Here is a 24426-nt window from a genome sequence, read left to right as displayed (position 1 = left end):
GGGACCGTCCACCTCCTCTCCAGCCCCCACCCTTAAGGCTCCTGGAAGCGGGGACCACAGGCCTATGCTCAGCACATACCGCACCTCTGAGACCAGCGTCCCTGCCTCTCCCGGAATCTCCTCCCCCTGGTGCCTCCCTATGGAAATGCTGCCCATTCCTGTCCGTGAAGACAGAGTGGTACCTGGGGGGGGTGGGGGTGGGGGTGGAAAGGGGCCGTGAGGAATTCGGTGTGAATTCGGGTCCCGGGGCAGCCTGTTCACCCTTCCTGCCCCGTCCCCTGTCCTCTACCTCTCTTCAGGGAAGTCAACTTACAGTGAAGTCACCAAGGGAACAGGAGGCCTTTCAGCCTGAGGCATAGCGACTGTCCTCTGTTTCTGGGAACAGAGTGAAGGGAGGGGTGCGGGACTGACCCAGTGAGCGGGAGGGGGAAAGCCAGCCGGCCTTCCTTTGCCCAGCTGCCCTGTCCACCTGCCTTGAGAGAGAAGCTTGCAGAACAGGGAGAGGAGGGGGTGAAATGTCTGGGCTGAGCACACGTTCCCTAGTAAGGAAGGCAGAGAGGAGTCCACCTTCCTGGCAGCAGGGCTAGGCCCAGGAGAGAGGAGAGATGGGCCACGAGCACTGAGCTGGGCAGGTGATGGGCCCGGTGACTGTCCTGAGCGGCCCTGGATCAGGTCTGGCTCCCATCCTCATCCCCAATAACCACCAGGCCCCTCTTCCCACTGAACTAGTTTCTCCTCCTTCCAGCCCAACAAGAAATCTTCTGTGTCTATGGACCTCAAGCCCTCTGGGCATTAGGTGAGAGAGGGGTTGTGCATCTCCTTCCCACCCCATCCCCCATCACTCTGACACTTTTCTTTGTTATGACCTGAGGAGGTTCCTTGCTCGCCAGCCCTGTTTCCCATTGTTCCAGTTTCTTGCAGGCACAAACCCACCCACATCTTCCCTGCCTGCTCCCAGCCTCCAGAATCAGCTCCCCAGCCCCAGAAGCCAGTGGGGGATATGAAGTCACAATGAAGACTGGTCCAATGCCCCATCCCCTCCTTATTGGCTACTGGCCTGGTCTTCATTTGCTGCTGTGATGGACCCCAAACACCATCCTTCCCTTCACTCTGTGCTTCAGCCATGCAGTTCCCCCAATGCACTGACCTCTCAACTCCAAGCCTTTGATGACTCCATTGCCTCTACCTGGAAGGCCATTCCTCCCTTAGCCATCTGGTAACATCTTCCTCATCTCTCATAGGGTCAGTGTGGCAGAGGGGAAAACACAAAGGCTTTGGACATCAGACACTCAACAGATAGGAAGGGCCTCAGAATGGAGGTTTGTCACAGCCAGTGGATCAGAGGGGGCTCTGTCGGTGCCAGGGCTTGATTCTGCCAGAGTGTGGGCAGCAAAAAGAGCTGAGTTAGATCTCGTTCCAAATCCCAGCTTTGCCAACTTAGCAGCTGTGTGACGTGAAACTACTTTCCTTCTTTGAAAGGCAGACCTGGCTCTGCTGTGTGACTCCAGGCACATGAGTCTGCCTCTCTGAGCTGAGTGGCCTCTTTTGTAAAAGAAGGACAGCAAGACTCGCCTCCTCGGATTGCTGTGAAGACTCACGCACAGAGCCGATCGCATAGTAAGTAGTTGCTCAGGGACCTTAGCCAGTAGAGCTAGGTGTTTTCTCCTCTGCCCTCCTCGAGCTCCTCAATCCTGTATTGCAGGCCTCTTCTTATGGCTCTGACTAGTTGCCTAAAAGGCTGTGTCTTACTGCTTGGTTTGTCATAGTGGCTTCATAAATACTGCTGGATTAATGAAGGTCCCTAAAACAGCACAGGGCTTCCCCAAGCTCTGACAGCTCAGGGGTTCCCTTTCTCTAGTGCAGATCCCTGTTTCCCTTTCACACATCCTGACTCACAGCACCCAGAAGGCTCTCTCCTCTGCTGCCCTGGCCTCTGCCTGCTCTGGTCCTACTGACCTGCTTTCCCACCCATGGCAGCGATAGCCTCATCTTTGCCTGGTGCAGGGCTGACTTTTGAGTTCTTAACCCAAGTCAGGAAATTACTGGCTGGAGTGACACTCTGCTCCCTCGTATGTGTCAGCCCCACCCTCTCTGGATGCTACAGCGTTGCCCCAGGACTCTGGATGGAAAGGGCACGATGACCCCGTCCCAGGAGGCCGGGGTTGGGGGGGTTGGTGCCTCGGGCTTTCCAGAGAGCCCTCCCTTTAAAGTCTGGCTGGAAGGGAGCCCAGACAGGTGAGGCACACAGGAGCAAGACAGGGAGAGCGAAAGAATCTCCAGGTCTGCAAGGACGTTCACATCCACCACCCACATCCCACATACCAACCACCGCACCCCCTGCCAGCTCCCTCCTAGCTCAGCAAGCTGGCTGCGGAAAAGAAAGAGAATACTCATTTATCAAGTGCCTTGCACAAGCCAGGCATGATGCTTTCACAAACACTATCGCTCTACTTTTTACTTTGAAAAAATGTTCATGTTCCCAACGTTTTAATAGGTAGCATACGACATGAGACAAAACTCAGAAGATTTAAAAGGATATACGGTGAATAGTTAGTCTCTCCTTTCCTGTTCCTCAGGTCCTTTCACAGTTACTACAGTCTCGTGTGTACTCCCAGAAAGAGTCTATACGTTTACAAACATAACTTATACCTTCTATGAGTTACACATGAGGGAAACTGAGGCCCTCAGAGAAGTGTAGTACTTTGACTAAGGTCACACAGCAGCTAAATTGGCAGAGCTGGGATTTGGAACCAGATAGCACTGTAAAACTCGGCTCTTTTCTCCGCCTGTGCTCTGGCAGAAGTAAGCCCTGGTACTGACAGAGCCCCCATGAACCACTGGCTATGACAAACCTCTATTCCAGGGCCTTGGAGATGTCTCTGCTTCCTGTCTGCTGAGTGCCCGAGGCTCCAGGGGCCTGTATTGACTTAATAGGAAGGAGGCACCCACCTATGGAAGAAGGAAAGTTCCCGCAGGTGTCCTTTTGTGGCTGCTGTGTGGTAGGGACCGATCTGATTCCCGAGGTGCAGAGAGTTTTGGAGAGAGAAGCCACATGAGTTTGAGTCTCTGGCTAGAGGGGATCGTGGCTGTGGTTTCAACTACATTTCCAGAAAATAGCCTCATAATCTCCCTGTGGCTGGGCAGGGCTGAGGGAGGATGGGAAGCACGGGGGCTGTTCTCTGCGGAAGCCACGTGCTGTTGCACGCGAGCAAGGAGAGGAGGCTGGGGTCAGCCCCTGGTGCAGGGTAGAAGGGATGCCTGGACAGGGCTGCCCACCAGACTTCCAGGCTCTCCCTCAAGCCTGTCTCTCATGGATCAGGCCAGGGTGGGCTAAGAGATGACCCCAACTCTCTGACCAGTGGACATCTCTGCATTTGCAACTATGTCTCTGGCAGCTTCCCATGTGGGCTCTCTGTAGGGTCTTTCTGGATCCTACCTTCCCATTCAGTTTCTTTCTTTCTAGGACTCCTTCTGTGTCACATCTCAGTCTGGTGTCCCCTCAACTTAGGGGACTATGTCCCTGAGGCCCCGGGAAAGTCAGGAGACCCAGGTAGGGTCTCACCTCATGTGAATTGGAAGTAGGGAGAGGTAGGTGTTGGATGGGCCTTCCTCTCCCAGGTTGACAACATACCTGTTCTGTGGAGGTAGTCACCAGAACATTCTGTCCTTGGTGTCTATGCACGCAGCCAGCCAGATCTAGCTGGGTGCCTAGTGGTCAGTCACAGATGTGCTATGAGACGTACCTGCCCCACCCTCCCAGCATTCAGACTCGCACCCTGCTGCCACACTGATGACCAGCAGCCAAGGCAACTGGATTGAGTCCTAGACCTGACCAGTCCTAGGAAGAGGAGTGTAAATCTTAGCTGTTACTAAAAATAATAATAGTTAATAGCCCTGTAGTGCTTTACAGCATTCGAAGCACTTTACATGTACTAACTCACTTAATTCTCACAACAATGCTCTGAGGTAGGTCCTGTTAATGTCACTATATTACAATGAGGAAATCAAGGCAAAAAGCTTGCTCCAGGTTGCATGGCTCAAGGAGCTGACCGGGAGTCTGGTTCTAGATTCTGTGCTTTTAATTACTATGCAGTCCTCCTGGTTTCCATTTCTATTCCTAGAGCGTAGGGTTTGTTCTTCAAATATTTATTGAGTGTCTGCTCTGGGCTGGGCACAGGATGGGAGCATTTAAAGGTGAATGGGATATTGTGCGCCATTGGGGGTAGAGAGACATGTAAACAAGAAATTGTCCTTCAGCACGAGAGGTGCCATAATAGGGGCATAAATGTGTGGTTGGAAACAGGGAAGGTGAGGTCCGTACTGCCTGGTGCAAGCGTCACCGAAGGGCAGACACTGAGTGGCAGGAGGACATTCCAGGCAGAAGGAACGGCATGTGTGCAGGTATGTAAGTTTACAAGAAAGAGAAATGTGGTGTGCCTAAGTGTTGAAACCTCCTGGACAGTAACTGTCAGAGGGGTTGCCAGAGAGCTCAGGGCTGGTGCTTCCGTCCAGCTTCCTGCTCCAGCCTGTCCTCCTGCTCTGGCCTCCAAGCTCCCAGTACCTACTCTGTGCAAGGCACCGTGCCAGGTGTTGGCTCAGAATGTGGGATAAAAGCAGTAGCCTGGGTGGGGGAGAAAGAGTTTGTGATCAGCAGCAGACACAAAGATCTTTGTGGCTGGTGTTATTTTGGAGGTGAAGGGAAGGCTGCTGGGAAAAGCTGCTAAAGGAGGATTATGGGAGAACAGGAAGACTGGCAGATCTTGGTCATCTCTGGACAGGAAGATTTTCAGATTGTAGGGAAGGGACGCTCTGTGTACATCTGTGGGGTCCTTCTTTTGCCCCTGCAACTGGGTTTCTGGAGCTCTGACATGTCTTGCTTTGGTGCTGGCCCTTGGAGGGTTGCCAGGGAAACCATTGGCCAGCTCCAGAGATGTAGCGAGAGGAGAGTGGGTGACTCAGGCTGCCTTCTCAGACACCGCACCCCCTCCCTATTACATGGAAAAGGCTCTCAGAGACTCCCTTTCTTCTGGACCCTACAGAGCTGATCCTGCTTATTCTTCTTTCTCCAGATAGAGCAGAGAGTCCCTCCCGTAGCTCCACTGGCGGGAGCTAGCAAGATTCCCCAGAGAGGGAAATGGTCTCAGACACCCCTGTCCCGCATAGATTCACTCTGGAACAGTGGATGGATCTACTCGGCAAGGGCCAGTTGTAAACTCCTGCTGTGTCCCTTCAGGCTTTCTTCTTGCTCTTCCATGTGGTAAGCGGCAGGAGCCCAGGCTTGAAACGCCCTCCAGGGAGCAAACCCGGGACAATTATTGATGGGTCAGCGATGGACTTCTGACCTCAGCCTGGGAGGGACTGGACACGAAACGCGGACCTCAGCCCGGGCGAAGGGAGGTGGGCGGGCCGCAGAGGGGGGTGCCAATCAACAAGACCACAACAGTCGGGCCAGCAGACCCCACCCAAACAAAGCAGCATGTGCTCGCGGCCCGCGGACCCGGCCCGGGAGCCAAGCGGCAAAGCCGCCCCCGCTCCGCAAAGAGGGGCTGCGCGCTGCGCCGGCCCCCCAGAGCGAGCTGAGGGGGGTTCCAGGCCTCTCCAGGGCGGCCGCAGAGTGGGGGACGAGGGACCACAGGGCTCGCGAGCGCGCTCCGGGCGGAACCAGGAAGCGGCGCGCGCTGGCGCGAGGCGCGCTCGAGGCTGCGAACGACGCGCGCGGCCGGGCCTCCCCGCGCGAGCGGCGCGCGCGCCCCCGTGGGCCCGGGCGAGAGAAGAGTCGGCGGCCGGAGCCGTCACCCCGGGCTGGACCGAGCGCAGGCGACCAAGCGTGGCGGCCCGGCCGAGGGAGGGAGCGAGAGAGCGGGCGGGCGAGCCAGAGAGCGGACGGGAGGCAGCCGCTGGCGCCCGAGGGGCCAAGCGAGGTAGGAGCTGAGGGGCCAGCCCGGAGCTTGGGGCCCGCGGAGGGAGGCCAGGGAGTCGGCCCGGGCGGGGCCCCGCGCCCCGGACGCCCGGCAGGGCCGCGCTGCGCCGCCGCCATCGCTCCCTGGGCCGGGAGGACGGGCGCGGGGACCGCGCCGCTGGGTGAGGGGGGCCACGGGGGGCGAAGGCTGGGGGCGGGCGAGGGGCGTTGTGCGGAGGCTGCGGCGGGCCGGAAGGGGTATAGAGGGCAGAGACCGTGTGTGCGCGTGTGTCGGGGTGGGCTGCCGTCGGCCCCCTCACACCTTCGTGTTGCAGTTCGGAATAGCGCCCGCCGGCTCCTCGCTTTTCTCCCTTTTTCAAAGGAGGTATCTGCGACTCCTGGGGGTGGGATGAGACCAGTGGTGCCCGGTGGGGTGGGGGGTTTTAGCCAAGATTCAAGGAACAGCGCCTTATAAGGAGTCTAGACAACAAATAACGAACGTTTCGATCAGGCTCGGGAGTGCAGAATCCCTCATCAGGACCCGCCAGGCCCCGGCTTGTGCGTGTGGCTGTGGACGCAGTGCGTTCTTTTTTTCTAGCCAGGGATAAAGAGTTAAAAAGTGCTCCTGGTGTTGGGGGTAGATACGCAACGTCGGAAGGGGAGTCGTTGTGTCACCAAAGCTGGTCTGAGGCTAAAGGAATCAGGCAAGATGGTCAGGCAGATCAAAGAGGAAAGAACTTGTGTGGACAAGAGGCGTTTGTAGACACTTGTAGCCAGCAGTGATGGAAAAGGCGAAGAAGAAAAACAAGCGCCAGCGTTTAGGAAGAGGAGCTTAATGAGAACCTCAAGAGTTTTAAGGGCAAAAAGAGATAGCGATCCTCCGTTTCCCAAAGAGCCATGCCAGATCTTTTTCTTCTTGACCCCTCTGATCCTGTCATTGTATGGGATACCGTCGTATCAAATAAATACTGCTCAAAGTGGGTTGTAGAATGTTAGAGCTGGAAAGGACCGCGGCGGTAATGCTACATTCTCTTATTGTACAAATGAGGAAACTGAGGCCAGATAGGTGCCCTGCTCCGTTCACACAGCTGTTTAGTACTTAAGAAACGGAAATGTCGGTCTGAAGCCTCTCAGATTAGTGCTCTTCCCGAAGCCCAGAGAAGCAGTAGATATTTGCCTAAACACAGTTCCATAAATTGTCTCTGGAATGTCCTCGAGGAATGCCCCTTGAAAGGGCTAGTGTGTCACCAAATTATTAAACTGAGCTTAGGTCCTTTTTTCAGTCTTCAAATGGTGTTTTATCATCCGCCTGTATCTTAGGTTTCCAAAGGGCTTGGATAGCCGCCTGGGCCATAATAAGCTTTCAGCTGTTGAGTATACTATCTCAGTTTTGTTATTGTTCAATGAAGATAATAGAACTTTTCCTCTTTCCTCAACATTTTTATATTATTGTTTATTTGTTTATATTATGTTGGTTACATTGTTCATATTCATTGGCTGTAGTTCTTAGAAGAGGATGTATTTTATTTAGTGTGTCAGTCATTTTTTTCTAATTTCATAACACTAGGAACAGTAGGTCAGTTCTGATAATATCAAATGGTGGAATTCTATTGATTGAGTTTATTTCAAGGCTTTGGGGTTTTTTTCTTTGTTTTGGTACCAGTTTCCATCTCTTGGAAGATCACAGTTAGAATTGATAGTGTAAATGGGAGAAGGGGGCTGCCAATTTTAAGAAAATTTATTATGTGACAGTTTGAGATGTCTGTTGGTCTAACCAAAACAGCACCACACCTTTGGTCAGGTAAGTGTTATCTAGAAGATTACTTGTTTTCTGTAGCCGTTCAAGCATCTGGTTGAGACACAGGGAAGGAATGGAGAAGATCTTTTTTAAAAAAGCAAAACATCAGAAAAAACACAAGAGTTGATTTCTATCACAAGCAGTTTGGTTATTGCATAACTTGGAGCTAACCTGCACAAAATCTTTGCAGTATACCCAACTAAATAAATTATTCCCCCCTTCTCACTAGTCAGGATTCACATTTTTGCCCACAGGCTGTTAGTATGGATTGTGTGAAGAAATTTAAGGTGTCTATGTTTCTTAAATGGGTAGTTCATGATATATATGATGGAAGGGGGAAAAAGTGTTATCCTTGTTTGGAGTGTTACAACATGTATATTTTGTTCAGCACTTCCTATTGTGCCCCAACTTCTCGTTTCATCTTCATTTTCTTGTTCTCAATTGATTTTTAAAAAATTTTATTTACATATGCAAAAACCACATCAGGACTAGTAAAAAGCATCATTTGTTGCTCTTTGGGTACTTATGTCCATTTGTTTCAAGTTATATTGTTACGTTAAAATTATTTCAAATTATATTGAAATCATTTGTGATTTGTGTTAAGTATATGTTTATAAATGCTCTTGTGGTGGTTCATTTGGCTTATTTTTGTGTAGGTAATACAGGTAGTCATTATAAAAGCAAGGTGTTATAAATAGGTAAATAATATGCTCAAGATTAGATGCAGGTCTTCCCCGGTGGCGCAGTGGTTGAGAGTCCGCCTGCCGATGCAGGGGACACGGGTTCGTGCCCCGGTCTGGGAAGATCCCACGTGCCGCGGAGCGGATAGACCCGTGAGCCATGGCCGCTGAGCCTGCGCGTCCGGAGCCTGTGCTCCGCAACAGGAGAGGCGACAACAGTGAGAGGCCCGCGTACCGAAAAAAAAAAAAAAAAAATTAGATTGCAGGTTGAAGGTAGAATCAGAGGAAGCTTAACTCTTCTAGTGCCCTACAAACATGTATGTATCTCATGAAGTATTCACAGATTTCTGGACTACCAGTGACACATATTTCCTCCCTTCTATTAGAGTGTAGATTACCACATTATTCCTACAAAAGGAATCAGAAAACCTCCTGTTTTTTATTAATGTGTTTTGAGCATTTGAAACGTATTCTTTTAAAAAGTTGTGACATTTCTAGGTTATTGAGCTCTTCAAAAGAATATCCTTTTACTGCATGATAAAGTATCAAAATACGTTGACTCTGGCACTTCTTAATAAAAATAATGTTTAAAAGTTTGTTCGAAAGTATCACTGTTTTGTGTGGTGTTTAAAGGAAAAGATTTTTCTTTAAATCTGAGCTTTGTTAATAGAACCGTTCTAAAATCAGAAGTATTTTTTTCCCCTGCAGTGTTGGAAACACAACAGTTTTATGCTTATTTCTAGGAATAAGAAAGTCAAATTTAACAATCTAGTTTCCATCGATCAGTTTCTTGTACACTTTAATTGTGAGCATCACAGTGATTAAATTTTTTAATTGTGTTCTGTCAATTGTCATGTCTTTTTTTTTTTTTTTTTTTTTTTGCGGTACGCGGGCCTCTCACTGTTGCGGCCTCTCCCGTTGCGGAGCACAGGCTCCAGACGCGCAGGCTCAGCGGCCATGGCTCACGGGCCCAGCCGCTCCGCGGCATGTGGGATCTTCCCAGACCGGGGCACGAACCCGTGTCCCCTGCATCGGCAAGAGGACTCTCAACCACTTCGCTGCCAGGGAAGCCCATGTCATGTCCTTATTTTAAGTAGCCTGTTTACATTAGATGTTTTCTTATGAGTGATGATCCTTTACTATTAAAAAACCTAAGCCAGTTTGGAGAGGACTTTACATGTCTAAATCTGTTCTATTTTTACTAATCAAAGAGAGGAGTAATTTACACGTGTTCAACTTTTAGTTAAACGAGACCCTCACTTTTGGTGGTTTCAGGGTTTTAGATGACGTGTTTTGGTTTTTTTTACAATTATTATTTATTTATTTTTATTTTTGGCTGCGTTGGGTCTTCGTTGCTGCTGCGCGCGGGCTTTCTCTAGTTGCGGCGAGCGGGGGCTACTCTTCGTGGCGGTGCGCGGGCTTCTCATTGCGGTGACTTCTCTTGTTGTGGAGCACAGGCCTTAGGTGCGTGGGCTTCAGTAGTTGTGGCACGTGGGCTCAATAGTTGTGGCTCACGGGCTCTAGAGCGCAGGCTTAGCAGTCGTGGCGCACGGGCTTAGCTGCTCCGCAGCATGTGGGATCTTCCCGGACCAGGGCTCGAACCCGTGTCCCCTGCCTTGGCAGGCGGATACTTAACAACTGCGCCACCAGGGAAGTCCCAAGATGACGTTTTATTACTTTTGTTAGTTTGGTCACACCCGTGACTTCCTTGGAAGGTATCTTTGAAGTTTGGTTTCCTTTTTTTTAAAATGGTAATATTGGGGTGGGGGTGCTTCCTGTTTGTATTTTCAAAATTAGGTCCACACGTTAACCTTCTCGTGGTGTCACATTTTTATCTTAAACATATAAAGACGAGCATCAGATGCCATGTGGTTTGTCTTTGACCCATTGTACTGCTTCATGACAGCTCTACCGAGTACCCAATTGGAAAGGCAAGACATCCCAAATCTTCCCAGCTCCCTTCAAGGTTTAGCTGCCTTGGAAGGAATCTTAACAACTACCACAACAAAGGTGCAATTAACAGAAAAATGGGGCTGCTGCTTTCTGTTTTCCTCCCAGGTACCTAGAAAATGCATGGCACTGGGACTTCCCTGGTGGTGCAGTGGTTAAGAATCTGCCTGCCAACGCAGGGGACACGGTTTCGACCCCTGGTCTGGGACGATCCCACATGCTGTGGAGCAGCTAAGCCCGAGCACCACAGCTACTGAGGCTGCACTCTAGAGCCCTCATGCCACAACTACTGAAGCCTGTGCGCCTAGAGCCCGTGTTCCGTAACAAGAGAAGCCACGGCAATGAGAAGCCCACGCACTGCAACGAAGAGTAGCCTCTGCTCTGCAACTAGAGAAAGCCCACACACAGCAACGAAGACCTAACACAGCCAAAAATAAATAATAAAAATAAATAATAATTTTTTAAAAATGCGTAGTGCTAAGATAGAGTGAAAACGTATTGCATGTAGCTTTGAATGTCAGTGCTTTCAAGACGGGTTGCCATAGGTTTATAAGATATAGCATCTATTTAGCAGTGACTATAGCCATTTTTCTGACCTCACCTAAAAGGTACACAGAATATCATGGAGGAGTTAAATAAGCACAAGGAGGAATTCAGGGTATGGTGGTAGTAGAACTTCGGAGGAATCACCCTAAGCCGTAAAACTCTTCCTTGACCCTCCTGGATAATTTTTACGTGGTAGGTCCCTTTTAATACAAATGTTGGAGTATGAGTTATTTGAGACTTGCGGAGAAGAATATCCTTGAAAGGAGTACGTATAGTATTGTTTCAGTGATTGAAGCAAGTTGCCTTTTCCTAGCCTTCAGCTAACTTTATTCTAAGAAGTGTAATGACTAAATAGAGTCCTAATTAAATTGGCATTCAAACATGTTTGCAGTGTAGGGGCAGTTTCTCTCTCCTAAATTTTCTTTTGGATCACATCACTAAAGGCAATACTGCATCAGCATGTTGCATAGTAATGCAGTTTGCAAATGAGGTTAATATGTAGAGTATTTGACCTCCCATTCCACCCCCCACCCCATAGTCAAGAAAGGAGAAGTTATAATTTGTCATATACTGGATATTTTCTTCATTGAGTTTATTTATAATAATTACCTCCATTTCTCATGTATTGTAGTACTATTAAGATGAAAAATGCATATATTGATTGATAAAGAACATTTATGTTTTAGAAGCTAGCTTGCAAAATCTAACAGTCATTCTCCATTTGTTCCTCTATTGCCTTTGGCACTCTGATTAACTCTAAAAAATTCGTTTCCAGATTTCTGTTATGAAGAGAAATATCTCCATATTCTATTCACTGCTAGTTTTTTGAGGTGCTTATGCTGACTCATTTTTTTAAGTATACTAAGATATAGAGTATGGTTTGCGAGCAGTAATGAGATTCTCAGAATATATGAAAACTTCCCTTTCTGACTAGTTAGAGAAAGATTGGGGAAGACAAGGGGAAATACATCAATGAGCCAATCAATTATTGTTATTTGTTGGGATTAATTTGGTGACTAATATTTTCAATGCCCATCAGGCTAGTAAAAGTGACTTTGGCTTTACCCTGCAATGATAACAGGACAAACTCAAGTTTTCTCTAATACTGCTTGTTTTTTCCTAGTAGGGGATTTTTTTTTGCATATGGGAAATCAAGCCAAAGCTACCAGTAACAGTCGCATCCATGATTTGTATAAAAAACTATTTACCACCCTGGGCTATAGCTCTACTTACCGTAAGCTCACCTGGGAAGGTGTACTAATTATATAATAATTATTATGCCATCTTTCAAAAAGTGATCAGAAAATTAATTTAAAAGTACTTCAAATTATGCCCCAAACCTGAAAGTAGAAAGAGAATAAAAATAATACCTAACATCATTCACTTACAGTGTGCTAAGCAGACACTGTTATAAGCTCTTGCCATGTTTTAACTCACGATCCTCAGAGGGCTGGGTATTATTCTCAGTTGAAAGATGAAGAAGTGGCCATAGAGAAGTTAAGTAATTTGTCCAAGGTCACATTGCTGCTAATGGCAGGGCTGGATCCAGACCCAGGCCGAGCTGATTCCAGAGGTTGCATTGCTACCCACTGCACTGCGAAGGAGAGCAGGCAACTACAACTTTGCAGTGAGACATTTGATTTCTTTAAGGCTTATAGTTCTTTATTTGTGTTCCAAAATGCACTCTTGTGGTTTTGTAATAGAACATTTTAAATGTATATTTGGAATATTTTTGAAGTTTATGAAGGTGATGAGAGGTGTTTTTCCAACTTATATATTCCTGATGGAAATTATATTAAAACAGAGAAAGTCTTAATTTAAAAAAATTTTTTTAATTTTATTTTTAAAATTATTTTATTAATTTTGGCTGTGTTGGGTCTTCATTGCTGCGCACGGGCTTTCTCTAGTTGCGGCAAGTGAGAGCTACTCTTCGTTGCAGTGCTCAGGCTTCTCATTGTGGTGGCTTCTCATGTTGCGGAGCATGGGCTCTAGGCGCACAGGCTTCAGTAGTTGTGGCATGCAGGCTCAGTAGTTGTGGCTCGCGGGCTCTAGAGCTCAGGCTCAGTAGTTGCGGCGCATGGGCTTAGTTGCTCCGCGGCATGTGGGATCTTCCCGGACCACGGCTGGAACCCATGTCCCCTGCATTGGCAGGCAGATACTTAACCACTACGCCACCCGGGAAGTCCTGAGAAAGTTTTAATTTTAACTATAAGTTGTCCTTTGTTGTCTTACTAGCGTTACCATGCATATCACAGGAGAAGGGCTATAAGCTGTCTCTTTTGGCTTCTATTTATAAACAAAAGTATCTTCTTTGCCAGTGTGGTTTGAGACGTGCATGTTTGTTGACTGAGGATGCAAGTATCCAGCACATTTTATGTACAACTTTATTTTAAAGGGGTTTATGGTCCTGTTCTTCCTTTAAAGCTAGTAATTGTGATTTTTGAGCTAGAAGGATTTAAGAATTTTAATTTGGGGGGATGATTTTTAAGGCAACTGAATTTATTGTGTGTTCAGAGCCGTGGAAAGACCATTAGAAACTAGTCTCAGAAACTAGTCTCATATCTGATGCTTGTTTTCCACCAGCACTTTTCTTAGAGGTGGCTTGTGAAGTTAAGTCTTGGAGACAGAATTCCCAACCCTAAAGTGCAGTGATCTGAATTTGAGAGATCAAGTCAAGGATGAAAAAACCTTCAGTTTCCTGAGCAGAGAGTATGAACTTGCTCAAATAAACAGAGGATGTTAGCTTCCAGGGTTGTCAGACTGTCACCTTTGACCAGGGTTGAATTTTCTTTGAATGTTGATAAAAGTTACAATGTCAGTGGAAAAAACTTAATGTGAAGTATCTATAACTCAGAATTTCCTTATGTTTGTGTCACTGAGATCCTACAATTAAAGGTGTTTTTTTTGTTTTTTAATATATGTCTGATGAGTTTAAAAAGCCTTCAGTGGGAGTTTCCAGCCTTTAGGTGAGAGTCAATTAGAAAGTTTGTGAAAAAATATTTTGTATTGTCTAAAATTTAGAGCCTGTAGCTGGTAGCAAATCGCTATGTTTTTGTGAAGAGTGGGATTTTTAAAAATCCAAACCTGGGGAAATGTTTTAAATAAACTGTATTTTAAAATATCATTGTAGAGAAAGAAAGAAAGAAACAGAAAAACCGTTCAGCACTTAATCTGTTAAAGTACTAAGAATTGGGATTTATCAGCTTCATAATATAACATTCTACAATATATTCATTAATGGTTTAAACTAAGTAAAATATTCTTCTCTCAGAAATAATGCTAATTCTATTTTTCCTTTTGTTTCATGTTTCTAAAAATCTTTTGGTCCTCTTTTAGGCTTGAAAAAGTAGCAAACTATGTATCTACAGAAATATATAGCTCTTTACAAAATGAAACAGTCACTTCAGCCTATGGATTTATGTTTTTAGGATTTGTGATCTGTTTCTGGTAGAAAGTAAGAAAGAATGATAGCGAGAAATGGACTTTGTAGAGTCTTATTCCAAAAGATATGGAAAGTCTAATACATAGGGATGCAGTGCAAATATTCCTTGTTCTTTTGTTGTTAATTTTTCAATTGTGTAACAGTACATGGAAACCCTGAATGTGGGCATATTTTAAAGATGAGTTTATCTTGCAGTGAATTTAAATATCAAGTAAAAATACTAAATGCATTGTAATGTGTATGGAGATTGGCCTTACTCCTTAACCATTGAAAGGTATCAAAACAAAATAGAAAATATTTGGCTTCCTGAATGACATGGCTGCAGTGAACATGCTGAGTTGGTCATGAAGCATAATCCTTTTCTTTTGCAATGCCAGAGCAAAACACATAATTTTAAAGGAATGGGTCCTTAGGATAACTTATTACCTTAAGCGCACATTTGAAATTTTGTTCCAGAAAAGTGACATCAAAATTTATGGTTTTGAATTTTTATTATCCAAGTGTGAGAGGTCTAGTTGGGACAGAACTGAACATTACATTCCAATTATATTGGTAAATTTGAACAGGACAAATATAAAAGCAGTAGCTTTTATGAAGTAACTCATAAAAGAAATATATATGTACATATAGGCATTAAAAATAGGCATTAAAGGGCTTCCCTGGTGGCGCGGTGGTTGGGGGTCCGCCTGCCGATGCAGGGGACGCGGGTTCGTGACCCGGTCCGGGAGGATCCCACGTGCCGTGGAGCGGCTGGGCCCGTGAGCCATGGCCGCTGGGCCTGCGCGTCCGGAGCCTGTGCTCCGCAGCGGGAGGGGCCGCAACGGTGAGAGGCCCGCGTACTGAAGGAAAAAAAAAACAAAAACAAACAGGCATTAAAAGACTTCTGGGTTGTGGGATTCTGGATGTATGTATGTATGTGTGCATTTTCTAGTATCTTCCCATTTTTCTATAATAAATGGGTAATAATGAATAGGAAATAGTTTTGTAATCAAGAAAAGTTATTTTTAATGAATGGTTAAATAAAATGTGAGAGAGATCACATGGAATATTATTCACCCATAAAAAGAAGGAAATCCATTGTGGCGACATGGATGAACCTTGAGGGCCTTATGCTAAGTGAAGCCAGTCAGACAGAAGAAGACAAGACTGTATGGCCTCACTCACATGTAGAATCTAAAAAAACCCAACTCCTAGAAACTGAGCAGATTGGTGGTTTCTAGGGGAGGACAGTGGGGAAATGGATGAGGGTGGTTAAATGGTACAGGTTTCCAGTTATTAAGATGAATAAGTTCGGGGGATGTAATTTACAGCATGGTGACTATAGTTAACAATACTGTTGATATATTGTATATTTTAAGTTGCTAAGAGAGTAGATCTTAAAAGTTCTCACCAAACACCAGTTGTAACTGTGTGAGTTGATGGATGTGTTAACTAACCTTGAGGTAATCATTTCACAATATATGCTTATATCAAATCATTACATCTCCATCTTAAACTTATACAATGTTATATGTCAACTATATCTCAAGAAAGCTGGGGGGAAAGTTATTTTTTAAATGGCTTTTGTATATTGATTTATCTCAGAATGAGAAACCTGTTTTTGTTTTCAGTTAGTGTTTCCTTTTTAGGAGCAGAAAAACAAGTAGTTTGTGGTGTTTACATTAAATATTTGGCATGATATACTTATTTGGTATGATTATATGACATCTTTTTTTGATGAACGGTATTAAAATCATTTAAATTGTATTATTTAATGTTTTCAGAGTTAAAGTAACTTGAGGACTGAGTTATTTCCTATATTTGGTGGAAAGTTTCATATTTTTATATATAAGCTGATGGAGAATTATACTGTTTATAAATATAATAAAGAAATTATATTATTTTACTTGTGTATGTGCTCTGCTAGGTTACCATTCATTTCATATTGAAGGTGTTTGTTTTTTTTCAACTTCTGAAAAAAAATAGTCTGATTTAACTTCTTGCAACCCTGAACAGTTATTATTTCAATATATTTTCTGCATTTGCTTTATTTATTTATTTATTTTTGGCTGCGTTGGGTCTTCGTTGCTACGCGCAGGCTTTCTCTAGTTGCCGCGAGCGGGGGCTGCTCTTCATTGTGGTGCGCGGGCTTCTCATTGCGGTGGCTTCTCCTGTTGCGGAGCACGGGCTCTAGGCGCACGGGCTTGAGTAGTTGTGACATGCAGACTCAGTACTGCATGGGCTTAGTTGTTCTGCGGCATGTGCGATCTTCCCAGACCAGGGATCAAACCCGTATCTCCTGCATTGGCAAGTGGATTCTTAACCATTGAGCCACCAGGGAAGTCCCTCCACATTTGCTTTTTTTTTTTTTTTTTTTTTTTTTTTGTGGTACGCGGGCCTCTCACTGTCGTGGCCTCTCCCGTTGCAGAGCACAGGCTCCGGACGCACAGGCTCAGCAGCCATGGCTCACGGGCCCAGCCGCTCCGCGGCATGTGGGATCTTCCCGGACCGGGGCACGAACCCGTGTCCCCTGCATCAGCAGGCGGATTCTCAACCACTGCGCCACCAGGGAAGCCCCACATTTGCTTTTATACTGCTTTCTCGCTCATGATGATACCTACAAAGGTTGCTAGGTTTATAGATTTCTTTTTCTTGTAATTCCATTAGTCATGCTTAATGACTTCTCTGTGTTTATTATGACATTCACTTGGGAATATCTGGTAAAGTAAATCTCTGGTGAAAGACACTTTCTTTTGGGTATATGTCATTGCTAATATAAGAGAATGTGTTTTGCCTTAATTAAATTCAAATTAAATAGTTTCTTTGTAACTAAATCTAGTTTTAAAAGCACTTTAACATTTTAAGGAGTTTAAGGAAGAAAAATGAAAATAAATTACAAGTTGATGTTTTAGGAGAATTGTGGTACATAGCTCTGTAGGTCTTATTACTTTGCTACAAATAAAATTACAATCTTAAAAACAAATGTATTTTTGAGCCCAGCAGAACACCTACATATTTTATGTAAAATTCAACTCAGCAAAAATCTACCTTAACTTAGATTGTGCCTTGTAATTTATTGTAATGAAATTTCCTATAACAGAATTTTATTTTAAGTCAGTTTTGGGAATACTGAAACGTAAAAGAGATCATATAGTACCTTTTGGTGTTTTTTAAACCTAAATCCATAAGTTAATTCCAGTTCATGAAGATAATAATAATAATTATTATTATTATTATTTTTTTAATAGAAGTTTTTATCTTATCTTTTTGGCCGAGGGGCATGTGGAATCTTAGTTCCCTGACCAGGGATTGAACCCATGCCCGCTGCGGTGGAAGCTCAGAGTCTTAACCATTGGACCACCAAGGAAGTCTGATGATTATTATTTTTTGAAGATAATTATTTTTGTGTATTAAAGATAAAACTATAAACATATATTGCCCAATATGCATTCATAAATAAATCCTGTTGATTTTATTATTCTTTTTTGCTTATCACTTCTTACCTCCTCTGCCTCCTGAAAATGTGATAATCTCATTTAATCCAAAATTATGTTTTCCTTTGGTTTCAGTTCATTTATAGTTGCTGATTTTCCCTGTAATCTATTTTATCACTATGATATTATTGTGACCAGTTAGAATAATCCCTTTCTTCCCTTATGTATCTGAATCATCTTCACCAAACCATGAGATATTTTACAAATTATATAAACTGGGACCTCAAATTTAGCATTATATATTTCACAATATGGCATCAGTAAATTATAGAATATTTTTAAATTAATATGTGAAATGATTTATTGGTTTCTTCATTTAGAACTAGTTACTTGATAGTGTTCTATCTAGCCTTTATTTGATTTTGAGAACTTGGCTGTCCTCACAAAGGTAAGTCTTTTTCTCAGTCCATAACTCTTAAAATTATCTCAGTAAAGGAGCTCAAATGTATGTAAGATTCAAATGACTGTAAAAAATGATTACTTCTCTTAAAAGTTAACATTATAATTTTGTTTGAAGCTCTCTAATTCACTTTTTGTTTCTTAGCTTCTAGAGGGCTTTGGGGGATTGTGAGCGTGTGTGTGTGTGTGTGTGTGTGTGTGTGTGTGTGTGTTTAAAAATACCTCCAAAGTGAGTAAAGAAATTTATTCCAAAATTTTACAGTAATTGGGCTACCAACCAAGGTAAGACTTAGTAAATACTAAGTAAATATTTACTGACTAGTGAGCTAATGCGCTTTTTAAGGCAGTTAGACAACAACTTGACCCATTAAATTATATACACCAGTGGTTCTTAACCATTTGTGGACTAGGAGACCTTTTGAGGCACTAATGAAACCACTGACTCTCTTCCCAGTAAAATATGCATACACATAAAAATCTGCATACATTTCAAGAAGTTCGTGGACTCAGGTTACAAACCTCTATTGTAAACAACCATCTCTCTGTTAACACAGATAATGGAGATGAGGGAGTATGGAGAAGAAATAACAAATAATCCAAATGTACTGTTAAAACAAACCTCTTATTTTGTTATCTGGGGACTCAGAAGGGGCTTGTTTCCCCAGGGAACTAATAAATACCAATTTACTTCAACATTTTTAAGGTGTATATTCCATTGTATAACCCTACTGTAATTTAGTTAATCCATTAATAATTGATAGTTGTTTCCAGTTTTTCACCTCTGTAAATAACACGGTAGTACAGATCCTTAGGCTGAGTGGGTTTTTTTTCACATTTACCAGACCATCTCCTTAATATTAAGTTGTAGAAGTGGAGTTGCTGAGTCATTTGCATAGATAGGGCCAAACTGCCCTCCAAAACAACTATCCCAGTCTACATGCCCACCAATAACTAGTGCATGAAGGGAATGGCCATTTTCCCACATCTGCCATTACTAAATGTTGACAACCTTTCTATCTTTGCTAGTCTCTCATATTTGTTTGTGTTTCTTTGATTTCTAGCAGTGCTCCACAAGTTTGCTGGCCATTTTGTTTCCTCTTTGTGATTTGCCTCTTTATATAATTGGCCTGTTTTTTTTTTTATTATATATGCTTGAGTTTTCCTCAGAGATCTTTCAGTCTTACATATTACAAGTAATTTTCTCCGTTTTTTTTTTCTTTTTTTGACTTGCAACTTAGTATACTATTTTTTTGCAGTACAAAAATGTTGAATTCTTATGTAATCTAATTTAATAATCTTTTCTTCTCTGATCTGGCTGTTAAGACATACTTACAAAAATAATACCGACCAAAGATTATAAAATTTTCATTTGTATTTTCTTTTAGAATATTTTATGGTTCTAATTTTTTTTAATTGTCTCTCAATCCATCTAGAATCTGTTACTGTGTAAGAAGTGAGGTGGGAATGTAGCTTTATTAGTTTTCCTGCAAATAACAATATTATTTATTGACCATTCACTGTGTACCAGCACTGAGCTAAATGTTTCACAAGTATTAACAGTTGCAACATAAATCAATTTCAAGTGGCTCACCAGTTATCCAAAAAAAATCCACCACTTCTCACCAGCTTCCTCTTCTCCCCATTGATAGGAAAGTCCATCTTAATGTATACTAACTCCTCATATATGTTCAGATCTGCTTCTTGTCTGTCCTTTTCCATAGATCAGTATGACTCTGAATATACCACATTGTTTATTTGTATCACTAAAATTTTTTCAGAGACTAAATCAGAGAGGTGAGAATTCACATGGACTTCCTTTGAAATACGCACTGGGATAGGATCTTAATATGACTCAAAATGAATTTCACATTCTTTGAACAGATGGTGGATAATCACTGGTAGTTACATTAAAGAATCACTAGATTTAGTCTTCTTAAACATATCTTTCTATAGAGATTATGTAACAGAATAGTAATTTTTAAAAACAATAAGCTGTACGCTTTCAACTCAAATAGTATAATTTCATTCTAACATTTCAGTAACTGTAGTAAAACTATATATTTTAAATTTTTTAATTTAAAAGCTTAGAATTGCTTTCAATATTTTTTCTTCTAAGCAAAGTGTAGAAGGAAAGTTATCATTGTTACAGATAAGACACATATGAACTAGAAGACTGTAAGAGTTATATAGGAATATGTGAAATATTTATGTTATAGACAAGCAGCTTGTCCAGTATAAATATAAATGTAATTTTCTAGAAGTAACCTTTAAAAAAGGTAAAAAGAAACAGGTGAAATCAATTTTAAACTCTATGCTCTATATTTTTAGTACCTTGTGGAAATTGAATCTGCAAATCATCTCTGAGAGATTAATGATTTGATTTGATTGTGACAAGCATGAAAGTTATCCTCTATATAAAACTATGTCTCCTGGGAAAAAGCTGGGCTAATACCGCACTGAAATGACCTTAACGGTGGAATCCTTGATTAGACCTGCATTGTTTTGCACATACTATAGCTCCATAAAGATGATCGACTTCCATCAGGGACGAACAGATGTCCTGGCTTTATCAGAAATTGCTTTCACATTGCCAAGCCTTTCACAAAAGCCAGTCATCACCCTTGTTAGTCTGTTTTTGTTGAGATGCTTTTAAAACTTTTTTCCAAATATTGGTTTGAATGCACAGACTTTGCTGTTTACTTGTAAGATTCTATGTTAGTCAGGTATGGTGTCCTTCTCCCCCAAGAGGGGAAAAAAAAAAATAAAAGCAAAAAATAGAAAGTATAGCATAGTCTGTATTTATTTAAACTTTAAAGTATTTCATATCAGGTACTAGCATCTAAGTTCCATAAAAGGCATATCTGTTTTGTTCACTGCTATATCCTCAGGAGCTAGAACAGAACCTGGCATGTAACAGGTCCTCAACGAGTATTTGTTAAATAAATACGTATTGTTTCTATGAGTGCATTGATGCACTTACTTTTGTTTATGGCAGGAATATCCTCATCTCTGATAATAAAGGTTGGTTGATGTTGAAGGTACCTTAATTCCATCTATTCCCCTTTAATCTGAACATAGAGGGTGTCTCCAGAGACTACTTCAACCCTCAGTAGGGCTGAAAGTCTACCTTTTACTGTGGAAGAAAGAAGAGAGAGGGGGAAACCAATTCTCTTTGTTTCCTTTGGATTTTGGAGTTAAGGATGGAAGAAATTTGAGTTTACTAGGCAGGAACTGGCTTTTTTCCCCCATTTAAAAAAATTGTGTTTGTGTTACCGTTTTAACCATTTTAAAGTGTACAATTCAGTGACATTACTTAATGTCATCCCACATCGAAATGGTGCCTGTTAAACAATAACTCCCCATCCCCACTCTCCCCCAGACTCTGGTTACCACCATTCAACTTTCTCTCTATATAAGTTTGACAACTCTAGGTACTTCATATAAGTGGAATCATATAATATTTGGCCCTTTGTTTCTGGCTTTTTAAAAATTATTATTATTTTTATTTATTTATCTTTGGCTGCGTTGGGTCTTTGTTGCTGAGTTCGGGCTTTCTCTAGTTGCGGCGAGCGGGGACCACTCCTCGTTGCGGTCGCGGGCCTCTCATTGCAGTGGCCTCTCCTATTGCAACTCTAGGTGCCCAGGCTTCAGGAGTTGTGGCTCACGTCTCCGGAGCACAGGCTTAGTAGCTGTGGCGCACCGGCCCAGCTGGCTGCTCTGCGGCAGACGGACTCTCAACTGCTGCGCCACCAGGGAAGCCCCCCCCCCCTTTTTTTTTTTTTAATATGGCACCTTTGTTTGGAGACTTGGCAATTTTTCTTTCCCCCATTTTTTTTAGTTTTTCCTTTTGTACCTAGATCTAGCAAGTGATGCATACACAGTAAGTGTCCAAAGACAAGTTAATTCAGAAGCTTGTTGCATGCCACTAGGGGGTTATTAAAGCTTTGAAAATGTGATTCCTAATCTGTATGTCTGTAGGCTTATCTCTTCCAAGTCTTGCTGATAAACCTGCACTGACAATAATATCAGAGATTAGTCTTTCTCCATGTTTCATAAAGCAAATTGTTCTCCTTCTTATAGCCTGATTATGAACTGGAAAATTACTGGCACATTGTTGTAATTTGTTTATACAGGCATAAAGACAAACTCTACACAAGGACAATAGCTACATGAAAGGTTTTGGTTGCAGCTTCATTAGGAAATTACACACTCCTACTCATTTCTTTTCTCTCTTTTTCTATTCTCATTATATCTTCCTCCCTCCCTCTCTCCATCTCTTTCCTTCCCTTCTAGTCTGTCATCCCTCCTTCCATCTCTTTCTTCCTTTCTTTTTTTCTTTCTTTTTCATTCTCTTTTCCTGAGTAGTTGCTACAGAGACAACCTGACCCTAGGGTCCAAATATAAGTAAAATAGTTGTAGCTCTCTATCAGTCTCCTTGGAGGGACAGGGGAAAAGAGAATAAGAGAACTAAATATTTTTTTTTAAGGATGGACACTGACTTGTCGAGGAAAAAGAAATATGCTGGGAGATCTAATTGGTAAAGAAGCAAAGAGGAAGAGAGAGGGAGCACCTTGAAGGATGATTTAAAAAGTAACCTGTGCAATTGAAATTTCAAGCAGAATCGTAATCCATGGACTATTTCAGAGCCTCTTAAACAAAACATTGAACATAGGGTTGGTTCTCCCACTGTATCCCCTGCTCATTTGCACTGGGCAGATCATTTCTGCCTTCCCTGATTCCATTTCTCAACCTGTAAAATGGAGGGTCAACAATTAGATTCAGAATCGTAAGACTTTGAGCCAAAGCCATGAGAATACGAAAGGTACTTTTTTTTTTTTTTTTTTTTTTTTTTTTGCGGTATGCGGGCCTCTCACTGTTGTGGCCTCTCCCGTTGCGGAGCACAGGCTCCAGACGCACAGGCTCAGTGGCCATGGCTCACGGGCTTAGTTGCTCCGCGGCATGTGGGATCTTCCCGGACCAGGGCACGAACCCGTGTCTCCTGCATCGGCAGGCGGATTCTCAACCACTGCGCCACCAGGGAAGCCCGAAAGGTACTTTTTAAATTCAGTTTTTATGATGTCTACAAATGCAGGTGTTAGTATGCCAGAGACAGAAGTTTTTGGGGTTTTTTTTTTTTTGGAAAATTTTTTTAACATCTTTATTGGAGTAAAATTGCTTTACAATGTTGTGTTAGTTTCTGCTGTATAACAAAGTGAATCAGCTATATGCACACGTATATCCCCATATCCCCTCCCTCTTGCATCTCCCTCCCACCCTCCTTATCTTTAGGTGGTCACAAAGCACCGAGCTGATCTCCCTGTGCTATGCAGCTGCTTCCCACTAGCTATCTATTTTACATTTGGTAGTGTATATATGTCAGTGTTACTCTCTCACTTCGTCCCAGCTTACCCTTCCCCCTCCCCGTGTCCTCAAGTCCACTCTCTACATCTGTGTCTTTATTCCTGTCCTGCCCGTAGGTTCATCAGAACCATTTTTTTATTAGATTTCATATATATGTGTTAGCATACAGTATTTGTCTTTCTCTTTCTGACTTACTTCATTCTATATGACAGACTCTAGGTCCATCCACCTCACTACAAATAACTCAGTTTCATTTCTTTTTATGGCCAAGTAATATTCCATTGTATATATGTGCCACATCTTCTTTATCCATTCATCTATCGATGGACACTTAGGTTGCTGCCATGTCCTGGCTATTGTAAATAGAGCTGCAATGAACATTGTGGTACATGACTCTTTTTGAATCATGGTTTTCTCAGGGTATATGCCCAGTAGTGGGATTACTGGGTCATATGGTAGTTCTATTTTTAGTTTTTTAAGGAGGCTCCACACTGTTCTCCATAGTGGCTGTATCCATTTACATTCCCACCAACAGTGCAGGAGGGTTCCCTTTTCTCCACACTCTCTCCAGCATTTATTGTTTGTAGATTTTTTGATGATGGCCATTCTGACTGGTGTGAGGTGATACCTCATTGTAGTTTTGATTTGCATTTCTCTAATGATTAGTGATGTTCAGCATCCTTTCATGTGTTTGCTGGCAATCTGTATATCTCCTTTGGAGAAATGTCTGTTTAGGTCTTCTACCCATTTTTGGATTGGGTTGTTTGTTTTTTTGCTATTGAGCTGCATGAGCTGCTTGTATATTTTGGAGATTAATCTTTTGTCAGTTGCTTCGCTTGCAAATATTTTCTCCCATTCTGAGGGTTGTCTTTTGAGAC

At 43.1% G+C, this 24426-nt stretch overlaps 1 protein-coding gene across 3 annotated transcripts in view; it reads left to right on the top strand.

Annotated features, from left to right (window-relative positions):
• The first annotated feature begins 5732 nt into the window (after positions 1–5732).
• STAT5B (signal transducer and activator of transcription 5B) overlaps positions 5733–24426 on the top strand; it is a 59241-nt gene continuing 40547 nt past the window's right edge. The window contains exon 1 of one of the 3 annotated variants that reach the window (XM_059048237.2): positions 5733–5921. The gene's annotated coding sequence lies outside the window, so the exon portion shown is untranslated. The remainder of the gene's footprint in view (positions 5922–24426) is intronic. The other 2 variants (XM_059048235.2, XR_010838229.1) reach the window with 2 other exon arrangements.

Source organism: Kogia breviceps, chromosome 19, assembly GCF_026419965.1.
Source record: "Kogia breviceps isolate mKogBre1 chromosome 19, mKogBre1 haplotype 1, whole genome shotgun sequence".
NCBI classification, from domain to species: Eukaryota; Metazoa; Chordata; class Mammalia; order Artiodactyla; family Physeteridae; genus Kogia; species Kogia breviceps.
Note: the sequence above shows the minus strand (reverse complement) of the source record. Positions and strands in the feature narration are given on the sequence as shown.